The sequence below is a fragment of the Caretta caretta genome, chromosome 22 (assembly GCF_965140235.1).
Source record: "Caretta caretta isolate rCarCar2 chromosome 22, rCarCar1.hap1, whole genome shotgun sequence".
NCBI classification, from domain to species: Eukaryota; Metazoa; Chordata; order Testudines; family Cheloniidae; genus Caretta; species Caretta caretta.
Window position 1 is genome coordinate 12,332,906 of NC_134227.1, and position 12,292 is coordinate 12,345,197.

Sequence of the window (12,292 nt, forward strand, 5' to 3'; positions counted from 1 at the left end):
CTGTAGCAGTCGCTAGTGATTTCATCCGTGCCTAAATTCAGGTCCTAAAAGGTGTTTAAAAAATCCTTTCCCCTTTGCTTTAAAGTGGATTTATTTGTAATACTGTATGTTCTGTTAAGGATTTGGGCGCTCAGAGGCTTTTATATGTTATATTACCTTGAAAAAAGGGGGGGGAGATGGTGGCGGGGGAGGGAACACTTTGTTCACCTTAAGGATTTATTATGTTTTTTCCAGAGCAGGTATTTACTGGAGTATTTCTCTGTGGAAATGACTGCAGATTATGAAAAAATAAAGTAAAATAACCCTCTGAAAGCCAGGAACCTTGCAAGGTGATATATGGTCTGGCTGCAAGTGGTGGTGTGTAGCAATAGAAATACAGAGAGGAGAGATGCAGAGACAGCAGCTATATTCAAGGGAGTCAGGGAGGTGGATGAATTATTAAGTAAAATTAATAATTGAAATTATTAACCGCGGCGAGAGATTTTTGTCCGTTCTCTTCATAATAGGGTAGGAAGGTTTAGTCCTGAACAGTAGTAGTAACCACTAGTAATTTGATGCAAATTAATTCATTGGCTGGGTATTTATGTCATTTATGGGTGTTTTCTTTCCTTATAAATATATTAATACATTTAAGTAATTTTAGAAAGTAATTTCTAAAATAAATAAATAAGACCTAGTAAACAGCAAGTAATTTAGTTTTGATCAGTAATTTAAATGAATTTTTTCCCCTTGTGTGTGTATATCAGAGCTAGGAAGATAACCAGATTCCAGAGAGATTCTAGTTCTTATTTTTCCATCCTCTGTTGCAAACTGAGACTGCACATTGTTTGGGACATGGACTACTACTTAGTGTGGCAGGATTTTCCTCACAAGTCTCACAGTATTTGGTGGTGGTTTCTTTTCCAAAGCCTCTGATTCTGGAGTCACGTGATTATTTGAAATTCTCAGCTTTCTTATTTTTTTTTAAAATGTAAATTTCTAACTTTCATGGGCGCAGAGAAAGGCATAAACATGTGAAGGCTCAGATGACAAATAAAAATAACCACAAATTCGTATTTTTAATAAAATATCATGATTTGGGGGGGGGGGGGAGATCCATGATTTCTAAATACTTGGGGAAGGCAATGCTGCTTACTCCATATGTTTGTACAGCCCCTAGCATGATGGAGCATGGAACTGATTGAGGACTCTAGGCCCTGCCACCATATACATGATGATAAGAAGACTCCAAATCAGAACATATAGGGTAGCGTCAGGGGCATTCAAAGAAATGAGCTGAGACCACATTGTTTAAACCTCCCACATGCTTTAATGCAGCCTTCCTCCAAGAGCTGACGACAGGCCGCCCCGTGCACCCAAAGACTGCTTCCTTTCAATTCCCATTCTCCCAACCTGGCTCTCAAACCACACCCTCCCACAGCCCATCTAACAGGGCCGGGGAATTTCTCATTAGGATAGAGTATGGCCCCAATCTTGAAAGGTGCCAAAAATCCTCGGCATCCAACATCTTCATTTGAGGTGAATGTCCCATCTCCACCTTCCTTTCCTCACGAAGGGATAAGGCATGACCCACAGCCCCTTGAAGTCAATGGGAGTATCTCCATTAAGCCTGGGGTTGGTTCCTTTTTAAGGAGGCCATGCTGTAGTAACTCCACTTGCTTGAGGGTTCCTCCAGTGTCCCGGATGCCTAGAAATCTGGCTTAAGTCCTGGGTATGGTGCAGAGATCCCATTAATGTCCTTGCTCAATGATCTCCTGAAGGTGAATGAAGGTCATTATGTCTGTGAACACCTTTTGCTACTGTTGTCCGCTAGCTTCTGCTGACCGGCTTGCAGGTCTTGCACTGAATGGTGGAGTTTTCAGAAGCTCAGTTCCGTCTTCTCTTGGAGGTCCCAGGAGACGATGGTGAGTGGCTGCCCATTTTCCTTCTCCAAACATGCACATGAGGTTTCTAGGGGCATGGTGTGATTTTGGGGGCTCCAGTGCCATTACTATACCAATGACTGTCAGAGCTGTTTCCAAGCGGTGCCTTTTTCTTGCTTTCCTAGTGCCTGGATAAGACTGGGATTGAGATAATCTGTCTCAAGCTCAGTCCTGATAAGATGGAGATGATGCTGGCTGGCAGGGATAGTTAGAAGATCGAGTGAAGGTTATGAGTGTTCCATCTCTGGCCTCAGTGGTTCATGGTCTTGGGGTAATTTTGGACTCCGACTGCTCATAGATATTTAGGTCAGAAGGGACCATTATGATCATCTAGTCTGACCTCCTGCACAACACAGGCCACAGAATTTCACCACCACTCCTGCAAAAAACCTCACACCTATATCTGTGCTATTGAAGTCCTCAAATCGTAGTTTAAAGACTTCAAGGAGCAGAGAATCCTCCAGCAAGTGACCTGTGCCCCATGCTACAGAGGAAGGCGAAAAACCTCCAGGGCCTCTTCCAATCTGCCCTGGAGGAAAATTCCTTCCTGACCCCAAATATGGCGATCAGCTAAACCCTGAGCATATGGGCAAGATTCATCAGCCAGATACTACAGAAAATTCTTTCCTGGGTAACTCAGATCCCACCCCATCTAATATCCCATCACAGGCCATTGGGCCTATTTACCATGAATATTTAATTACCAAACCATGTTATCCCATCATACAATCTCCTCCATAAACTTATCGAGTTTAATCTTAAAGCCAGATAGATCTTTTGCCCCCACTGCTTCCCTGGATTCCTAGTTAGAAGCTGGAGCCCAATGTCATTTTCTTGTTGTTTATGTGCTTCAGCTAGGAGGCAGCAGCCTTGTCTTGTCAGTGGAGACCTCACTACAGTCATCCAGGTCTTGTCCCCTGACAAGCTGGCCTGACCTTGTTGTGTCCTTTGTGGGGCTTCTTGAGATGGCCATTTGGATGCTTCCGCTCGTGCAGAATATGGGGGGGGCACCAGCTTTGTGCAGTCATAGTCAGCGTGAGTGCATGCCAACCTTGCGGCATGTGTAACACATTGTTCAGAGTGTGCTGTGTCTCCCTAGCTTCTGTGCCTGATTCACAAAGGATAAAAGTCTACTATGGCCCCCAATGAGGGAACATACTTCTTTAGCTCCAAGTCTAGAGGATCATGGTCTTTCTCCTGGAGGTCCCAGCATCCGTCTTTGCTGGTGATTAAGATGATGGTCATTTCACTGGTATCTTGTCCATGTTAGGGTGTGACTCAAGGCCTTGGCATTTACTTTATAAAAACGAATGGAAGGCACTAAATAAATGTAAGATCATCATCATCATTAACATTAATGCTGACGCCTCTGAATGTTGCAGAGACAGAATGATGAGGTGAGTCCGAGATAATGCCTCTGACAAACACAGCCAGCAGGCAGGCTGATAGATCTCTATATAATACAAAATCAGGACAGAGGGAGAGAGAGGAACAAAGCTCTGGATAAATGGAGCAAGTCAGATTTAAACAAGGCTAAATACATGTGAACAGGTGAAGAGAAGGGAGGGAGCAGGGAATCAGATGAGCTGGGGAAATGATGCACGATATGACTCAGCCAAAGGAATGTATTTCTCGGGGGGCAGGGGGTGCTGAGCCAACCCCCACTGCTGAAAATCAGGCCTCTTAAAGGTGTCTCAAATTGGGCACTCAAAATCACAAGCCACTTTTGAAAAGTGTAGATGGGTTCTGCTGACTCGTCCCCCCTCCCTTCCCGTTTCCCAGTGTCCTCAGAAACTCTAGGGTGGTGTGGAAGAAAAGGGGAACACAAACCCATAGATAGATGGGTAGATCAATAAGTCCATGGTGGGGGGAAGGGGGGCTTCCATTTTTGTCTCCCGCTCCGGTGGGTTGTACAGATGCTTGGTTTGCTTTGTTTTCCAATGGCAAAACATGGCACATTCATTCGAGCTGGCTGAAAAACTTTCGGGCAGAACAGTGTTCTGTCGGAAAATGCAGGTTTGTCAATTTAGCAATGTTTTGTAGGCAGGCGGTGACTTTGACAACCCTGTCCGTGGGAAAAATGTGAAACTATGAGTGCGGTCTTTTCTTATTTCCTTTGGCTAATGTTGAATTTTATTTTTTGCTTTAGACAGATGTATTAATGATTCCACGTTTTTACCATATTGAAACAAAACGTGGTAAGAGTGCCAAAGAATACTGAGCGTGCCTGTAGCAATCTGCATGTTTGAACACAACACACGGGAGGGGCTGCCTGTGGGGATGAGAATGGAGACCCTGCCTCCCATTTGCATTCCCCCTTGGGTCCCGGCCTGGGAGGTTCTGAATACCCTCCACCCCTGTCGACCTGAAAGGGAGTTGCGGGACCCCAGCACCTCCCAGGACTATCCCTCTTTCCGAGGCATCCACCTGAGACCTGATCTGCCCCAGAGGGAGGCAGATAGCCTCCTCTACTAGAGGGAGGGATAGCTTAGTGGGTTGAGCATTGGCCTGCTAAACCCAGGGTTGTGAGTTCAATCCTTGAGGGGGCCATTTAGGGATCTGGGGCAAAAATTGGGGATTGGTCCTGCCTTGAGCAGGGGGTTGGACTAGATGACCTCCTGAGGTCCCTTCCAACCCTGAGATTCTCTGATTCTATGAGGCCAGTTGTAGATGGCGCTAAGGTGTTGTGCTCCAGCTGCTCCGTGTAGACCCTGCTGACACAATCTAGAAGGTTTATACTGCTCTACAATTTACATCTGTCTAGTGTAAATGGATGCAGGACAAGCCCAAAGGCACCAGCTGAGGCACAGATGCTTAGCCTGGAACGACAAGTTCCTTTCGCATTAGCTCCCAGAGACCTTCTGCCAAGTGTGACTTTGAACCAGTGCCCTTGAGCACAGCGCTCTGTATTGTGTACTGTAGCCCTTTCCCCCACCTTGTGTCTGGCTTCACAAAGAGGTTAAGGGGTGACTTGATCACACTCTATAGGTACCCACATGGGGAACAAATATATAATACTGGGCTCTGCAGTCTAGCAGAGAAAGGTTTAACCCAGGGGTGGGCTAACTTTTTGTCCTGAGGGCCACATCAGGGTTCTGAAACTGTTTGGAGGGCCAGGTAGGGAAGGCTGGGCCTCCCCAAACAGCCTGGCCCCCGCCCCCTACCCGCCCCCTCCCACTTCACGCCCCTTGACTGCCTCCCTCAGAACCCCTGACTCAGCCAACCCCCCCTGCTCTTTGTCTCCTGACAGCCCCCTCCCAGGATCCCCCGCCCCAACCGCCCCCCCAGGACCCCACCCCCTATCCAACCCCCCCCCCCCCCCCCCCCGCTCCGTGTCCCCTGACTGCCCTGACCTCTATCCACACCCGCATCCCCTGACAGGCCTCCTGGGATCCCACCCCCTGCTCCCTGTCCCCTGACTGCCCCCCCCGGGACCCGCTGCCCCTTTTCCAACCCCCCCGCTCCCTGCCCCCTTATCATGCTGCTCAGAACACCAGGAGTGACAGCCGTAAGTAGTACACCATAAGTAGCAATTTAATACACTACACCAGCGGCTCTCACAGCCGCGCTGCCCAGCAGGAGCTCGCAGCCCCACCACCCAGAGCGTTGGCGGTACAGCGAGCCGAGGCTGCAGGGGAGGGGCCGGGGGCTAGCTTCCCCAGCCGGGAGCTCAAGGGCTGGCAGGACGGTCCCGCGGGCTGTAGTTTGCTCACCTCTGACCAATGGCTGGAAGTTGAAGCTAGACAAATTCAGACTGGAAATGCAGTGTAGATTTTTAACAGAGTCATTAACCATCAGAACAACTTACCCAGGGTTGTGGTGGATTCTCCATCACTGATGATTTTTAAATCAAGATTGGATGTTTGTCTAAAAGCTCTGCTCTAGGGATTAATTTGGGGACGCTCCCTCGAGGAGACTAGGAAGTAAGAATAGATGATCACAATGGTCCCTTCCGGTCTTAAAATCGAAGTCTATTTAAATTGTAAGTCCTTCAGGGAAGGACTACTCTGTGTCTGAACAGTGCCTAGCCCCCTGGCAGATCCTTAGGGACTACCATCATAAATGTGATTAACAATCTAAATGCCATCAACTATCCCTGGAGGCTGTCTGGCAAGGAGGGGACTCTGTGCAGAAAACAGGGAATCGAGCCCTTTGCTGTAGAAAGAAAGGCCATCCCAGCCTCAGGAGACTGTTCACTGACCCCAAAGCAGGACAGCGGAAGGGGGTGACGCCCTCCAACCAAACCCTCCTTTCTCGGCAATTAGTTCGGCACAGATGCCAAAATGCACCCAGTGCTCTCACCTACTGTGGAAAGTAAAAAGCGAAGCCCGGGAGGGGTGTAAATTAATCTGCCAGGAAACCGATCCTATATCGCGTGGCAGTTTCATAGGGTGCTGATCCCTGAAAGGATTTGGTGGCTCATGGAATGAATCTTGGCTTGTTGCCTCCCCGCCCCGCCCATCCCATGCTCACCCTGGCTTCTGTTCTCTTTAGGGCAGGGAAGCTGGTGTCAAAGCGTGAATGAAAAAAAACACTAAATAACTCTTGAAATGTGAAGCCATCATCTGAAACACAGGAGCTAATTTTGCATTATTAAGGAGCCCTATCACAGCTTCCCACCGAGGGGGAGGCGGGAGGGGAGGGGAAATGGGTGTTTGCGGAGTTCAATTATTTCTGAAATGCCGGCAGTCTTATTAACTTGGGCAGAAAATTAATTAGTCTAATTAGAAAACCTCATTGGAATTCAGAGAGGAGTTATTGGGGAGTGACTGGTGGGGGGGAGAAGGAGGGGAATGACAACAGCAACGGGGTGGCCATCCCGGGGTAGGGGGATTGAGGGAGGCAATGCACATAGGGGAAAAGGCAGTGAGATTTTCTTTTTAAGGCTTTTTGGTCCAAGTTTTTAAATGAATGACGCCTGTTGTGTATTTGTGTGTGTGTGTGTGTGTATAATATATATATATGTAAAATGCAGGAGAGATTTATTGGAGGGTTTCCGTGGGCTGTTGTCTGAATTTCTGATATGCCTGTTCGTCAGCATGGGGCATTGTTATAAAGCGCTGGGTGGGTGGTTTCTTATCCTCACGGATTTATGAAGTCCTTAAAATACCTGTTGCCGTCCTGATTCCACAGTCCTTTAACAGCTCAGAAAGAGAGAGAGACATGCCTTGGTGGAGCTGTCTGAGGACAATTGGTTTTGATAGAGACACATTTGCTGCGTGTTAATGTGGAGAGTCCCAGGGACAAAGGCAAAGAAGAACGTGACATGGGACAGGGCAGCCATTTGCTAGGCAGCTTGCTGCCATCGGCACAATAGACACGGAGGCTCTGGCAGTGGCGTGTCATGTACACCTGGCTGCACGCTGCAGTGGAAAGCAGGCTGCCTCCACACGGCAATGTGTCACTACAAGTGTCAGTGAAAGGCTCTGGTAGCAGGGAGCGGCCCGAGCTTTTCTCCGCTGCTGGAGCCTTTCACTGCACCGGGAAGGACTCTGGCAACAGGACACTACACTGCAAAACGTAGCAGTGTCGTTTGGAGGTGGGGGAAGTCACTGCTTGGATGAGTAGGGTTCATACCCGCAGGGCCGTGCAGGTGTGTCCTTGCTCTACTCACCTAAGCAGGGTCTGGTTTGAGGCTGGGATTTTGCAAGGAGCCAAGGGGAGTTAGGTACTCAGACTCCAGGAAAGCTCCAGTGGAATTGGGCAGCTAACTTCCTTCAGCTCCTTTGAAAATTGCACCCTGAAAGCAGAGTTGATGACGCTTGAGAAAGTCCACTTAATTTCCTAGGGGACTGGTTGCCTCCTGGTTTTGGTGCTGGAGCGGACATGAGACCTTTTTACGCATGCAGTGCGTGTTTTAATCTAGACTGGAAGTTGTGACACTTTTGGGGATTAACTGAGGTGTCCTGATGTCACCCAGCTGCTTACAGTGCAAGGAAGTCTTGTGTGTTCCCAACCAGGGCAAACTGTCCCAAACTACCAGCTGTAGGCAACGCAAACGCTTCAGGCCAGGCTACCAGAAGGCCTGCTCTTTTCCAGTGCAGGCTAGCAATTTACACACCCCACCTTATTACATTCAAGTGCCCAGTCCCGTGTCTTTGGGACACACCGTTGTACACCAATCGGCTGCCTCCAGGGAAGTAGTGCACCTCAGTTTATTGACTTCACCTCAGTCCAACACTTGCCTTAGCACAAGTCACTTAAATGTGTCTACAGGGAAACCAAACTGAAGTTTATTTAACAAAGCTTGAGTTAAAGTTTCAAATAAAAGCCAGTTAAAAGGATGTGGAAACATAAGGTTACAGATAAAAGAAAAAACATAACATGTAAGGTATAATTTATAACTATTAACAAGATATTTTCTTATCTACTAAGGTATTTCTTTCCCAATGGTCAGTCCCCTCACAGCACTTGTGTGGTTGAGAGACCTGGGATTCACTTTCCATGAGACACTTGCTTTGGCAAAGTGTCTCCTCCGTAAAGGTTAACATTTGGCACCTTTCCTCATTCTCTTACCCAGTCCCAGATTTTTGTCTCATGTCATAATCAGGGCGTTTCATTACCTTCACCTCAGTCCTGATGGTTCTCTGTTCAGACTCGGCCCATGAGGTTCTTTTTGGCTGTGTCAGTGCTCAAGCCTGTGTCTGCTCCAGACTGTAAAGAGAGGGCTGGGTTGATGGATTCCAGTTTTTCTCAATGTTGATTGAGTCAGCTCTGAGCCCCACCCTGCCTCATAGAATCATAGAATATAAGGGTTGGAAGGGACCCCAGAAGGTCATCTAGTCCAACCCCCTGCTCGGAGCAGGACCAATTCCCAGTTAAATCATCCCAGCCAGGGCTTTGTCAAGCCTGACCTTAAAAACCTCTAAGGAAGGAGATTCTACCACCTCCCTAGGTAACGCATTCCAGTGTTTCACCACCCTCTTAGTGAAAAAGTTTTTCCTAATATCCAATCTAAACCTCCCCCACTGCAACTTGAGACCATTACTCCTCGTTCTGTCATCTGCTACCCTTGAGAACAGTCTAGAGCCATCCTCTTTGGAACCCCCTTTCAGGTAGTTGAAAGCAGCTATCAAATCCCCCCTCATTCTTCTCTTCTGCAGACTAAACAATCCCAGCTCCCTCAGCCTCTCCTCATAACTCATGTGTTCCAGACCCCTAATCATTTTTGTTGCCCTTCGCTGGACTCTCTCCAATTTATCCACATCCTTCTTGAAGTGTGGGGCCCAAAACTGGACACAGTACTCCAGATGTGTACTCAGTACTCAGGTGATATGTTTCACCTCTAACCAGTTGGGCACCCAGTATTCCACATATGACGTAACTCTGACACTGTTTCCTGTACAAACAACCCGCGAGAACCATGATAACCAGCTAGTGCTTAGCTTTCGGCACAGCCACCACAAGACCCCCTCCGGTGAAATATCATGAGGAGGATTGGACACAGGTGGGAAAAGGGCAACAAAAATGTTTACGTTTCCATATGAGGAGAGATTAATAAGACTGGGACTTTTCAGCTTGGAAAAGAGATGACTAAGGGGAGATAAGATTAAGGTCTATAAAATCATGACTTGTGTAGAGAAAGTAGATAAGGAAGTGTTGTTTACTACTTCTTATAATACAAGAACTAGGAGCCACCAAATGAAATCAATAGGCAGCAGGTTTAAAACAAACAAAAGGAAGTATTTTTTTCACACAATACACAGTCAACCGGTGGAACTCCTTGCCAGAGGATGTTGTGAAGGCCAAGACCATAACAGGGTTCAAAAAAGAACTAGATAAATTCATGGAGGATGGGTCCATCAGTGTCTATTAGCCAGGATGGGCAGGGATGGTGTCCCTAGCCTTTGTTTGCCAGAAGCTGGGAATGAGTGACGGGATGGATGACTTGATGATTACCTGTTCTGTTCATTCCCTGTGGGGCACCTGGTATTGGCTACTGGGGGAAGACAGGATACTGGGCTAGATGGACCTTTGGTCTGACCCAGTAGGGCCATTCTTATGTTCTTAAACTGATTTTTAACAGAGAGGTATCCACGTACCAAAAACACCCCTAAAATTGGCCCCTTTGGAAGGAGTCTCAGCAAAGAAGATCAAATGGTCCCTGAGTAATTGAATCCCCTACAGGAGTCCTTTGCAGTACAGAGTTGGGGCATATTCTCCAGGTAGCCTACAGGAACCTCTCACAGGAAATGCCCATGTTACACTTGTTCTGTGGCTTAGGGCAGGTTCTAGGCTACTGTAGGGGCCATTTAAAATGAAACAGCTTGTGTGTGGACGTGTGTGTGTGTGCAGAGCAGACAAAGGCACCAATGAAAGGTAGAGAAGAAAAGGAGCCGGTATCTTGTTACCACACCACTTGTGGTCCTGGAGGAAAGCTGAGAAGATAGTTTCTCACTTTTCCCTCACTCTGAAAGCCAGGAGATTTTCAGTTCTCAGTCCCCTCCAGCCACAGAGCCCAAGGAGTGGAGGGTAAGAGAAAGAGCTCTCACACCTGGCTATCAAGGTGCTCAGCTCACCTGCCTTCCCCCAAGTAGGGCAGCTGGGGTGGTTTTGCCCTGCATGGGAGACTAACTAGCCAGATGCCGCTTGCCACCCAGGCAGACCGAGGAGTGCATGGTCTTACCCTCTTAATGCTAGGCTGAGGCTGCCAGCAGAACACTAAACACGGACAGCATGGGCACTGGCTGATGTTATCCGGCCACATTTATGTGGCCAGACGGGGCTGATGCCTGTGCAACCTGGCACCTCTGTTATCCAGTTTTCCCATCCCAAATCAGCATGTTAGGGCTAGAGTTGGGCACAGACCCCAATCCTACTTGCAAACACCCCACACCTGGGGGCACATCTCAGCTTAGCAGCCGGCCCACACTCTGGATCCAGACCTAGATGAAACTGAACTTTAAGAATAGCTGGGATCCAGCTCTGACCCCTCTAGGGCTTCTGCAGACTTTGAAGACCTCCAGAGAGAGACTCAGCCATGGTGCTGGGCGAGTCCACCAAACAGAGGGTAGGAGTGGGCATTTGTCACTAGCAGCATTGGCCATCAAGGGTCCTAGCGAGCTGGGTGAATCGGTCATATCTCCTCCATAGCAGACCATGTCCAGAAAGATGCACAGGAGCAGCTGCCCTTAGGTGACCTTGTGGGACTTCACACTGGCTGCTCAAAACCTCTAGCCTGGCGGGATGCATGGCCCCTAGGTTTTCCCCAGTGCATTTGTTCTGATGGCTTTTCTTCCTGCCACTGAAATAGCCTGTCAAGCTAAAGTTTATAATAAGCCAGAAGTCCGTTTCTCTTGGTAGGGTGCTCTGGGTGTCAATCACACATCTTAGGGGTGACCCAATTATGGTAATTGCCCAGTTTTTGGTATGGAAGTTTTAAAAAAATTGCCAGGCAGATGTCACCCAGCTGAGTGCAAAGGAGGAATAAAACAATGCTAATAAACCAGAGAACGGTTAAATATGTCATTTCCAAAGCTCTCCGGGGGGGGGGGGGGTGCCTTCTGCTTTAACCCCTTCAGTGCTGACCATGTACATGTATAACCAAGCTCCTACCATATGCCCTGTACTATCCTGAAGTTCTGTTCATTTGAAAGACAGAAGCACAGATCTAGAAATCAGACAGCCTAGGTCCTGATTCAGTGTCCTGATACTTCTTGATTAGTCTAATTAGAAATTCTCATTGGACTTCAGAGAGGAGTTACAGGGGGACAGGTCACTTGAGGCACACACAGGTTGAACTTCCCTGTCTGTAAAACTGAGATAACACTTACGGGATGTGGTGAGACATAATTCACGTCTGTTTGGGAGATGGTTGGAATGGAGTGTTAGGGGGGACGGAATATTTGTTGCAATCTTTTCCCCCAACAAGCTCTGTGTTTCCAAAATCATCCAACTGTGGCATTTTGCCCCCAACATACTCTACAGTCATCATGTGTCCTTCACATCCGTGTCTACAGATGTGGCCTAATTGGTGGAGCATGAGCCAGGACTTACCTAGGTTCTTTTCCTACCACTGACTAACCTTCTCCCTATGCAATGTCTGGTTATGCTTTACAGCACTTCTGGGTGACAGTGGAGTATTATAACTCTCCATAGATTGCAACAGGAGCCCTACTTGACAATGGCACTGGCCTACAGATGCCCAGATGAGAGGCTTAAGCTCCTCCCTTCTCAGTGAATAGCCGTGAAATAGTTGTGCTCTGGCGTAAACCCTTTGCTTGTTACTGGTGTGTCAGCAATGTTTGCCCAGCGTGATACATGCGGTGGGGGGTGTGAACCCTGATGGACCAAAGAAAATGTTCACCGAGAGCCATGGGGAAGCAGATTCCCGAGCATCCTGCAGCTTTGAGTCAGAGTCATAAAGGTTT

At 47.9% G+C, this 12,292-nt stretch overlaps 1 protein-coding gene across 9 annotated transcripts in view; it reads left to right on the forward strand.

The window, feature by feature from the left end:
• NTM (neurotrimin) overlaps positions 1-12,292 on the forward strand; it is a 676,763-nt gene that overhangs the window by 284,026 nt on the left and 380,445 nt on the right. The gene's annotated exons all lie outside the window — the stretch shown is intronic.